Below are 1,235 nucleotides of genomic sequence, written 5' to 3' on the forward strand. Positions count from 1 at the left end.
ACAAACAAATACTTTGTAGAAAAATGGATTCTGTTGATACTTTTTTGGTTGTTTATAAGAAATGCATTTTATACGTTTGCTCTTACCTTATTTTGGGATTTACACTTTCACTGCGAGGTCAATGGAACGATTTTTAAACATTGCTTCCCAGCAACCAAAGGTAAAATTGTCAAATTCAAAAGCTACTACTTAAAGTTGGAAAGATCATTTATGCAATAGCAGGCTAATGATTCTGAAGATAACTTCTTCAAAGCGTGTTTTATATATATCAACGGTATTCTTAAAAATTTGTCCTTCTGTATATATGCGAACTAGTCCTTCAGTTTTTGAGATATCAAACTGAAATTTTGCACATGTCCTTTTCTCACCAGGCAGCTTATTTGTCGGAACCGTTGATATCGAACCACTATAGCATATAGCTGTCAATTGACTTATCAAGCTCAAGTCTTTTTATGGAAAACTCTATTATTTGTCAAGGTATCTGAACAAAGTTTGACATAGATTATTGTCAAAGACAGCGCTACAATATAGCAAATCCGTTGGATGCAATCGTTGGCCGATTACGTTTTCTGATTTAGTTGTACATATAGTTGCTATAAAAAAATCAACTTTGAAGGGTATTACAGCTTCGGAGCAGTCGAAGGAATTGCTTTTTCTTGATTTTGTTTTCCGAAAGTAATACTGCAAGCGATCTTTTTAAAATAATTATAAATTTGGTGGGAAATCCTCTGCGTTGAGTATTTAGTGGTCTGAAGTCTTCGTTTCTTCAAACTTATTCGTACCTAATAACTCCAAGCTTCAAAGATTTTTATAATGTGAAAAATAAATAACTGCAGCTTATATGCACCACACTAATTCAACGCGAAATCAAAGTACCGAATATCTTCCAGCAAAGCTTTTCAAATGCTTCCCATCACGCCAAAGTGTTTGGATCGTCTGTTCTTCCTGGTTTGTCGGTAGTTTTCACTAGAAACTATTTATATTTCCTTAATACTTGTAGCGTATACTTCCTTTGCCTAGTCTAGTTCTAAGAAAATATTATTAATCATATGTATGTATGTATATATTGGTTGGTTCTCAAGTACTTCGGTCGTGCCACGTTCTGTCATATTTACCTTATTTATTTGAATAAAAAGTTTTTTTCACTGCGTTTTGCTTTTGTCCACTTGAAATCCGCTCAAGCCTTGTTATATTTAGTTACAATACATATATCTGCATACTTATGTTGCCTAAAC

The sequence above is a fragment of the Bactrocera oleae genome, chromosome 6, assembly GCF_042242935.1.
Source record: "Bactrocera oleae isolate idBacOlea1 chromosome 6, idBacOlea1, whole genome shotgun sequence".
Lineage (NCBI taxonomy): Eukaryota > Metazoa > Arthropoda > Insecta > Diptera > Tephritidae > Bactrocera > Bactrocera oleae.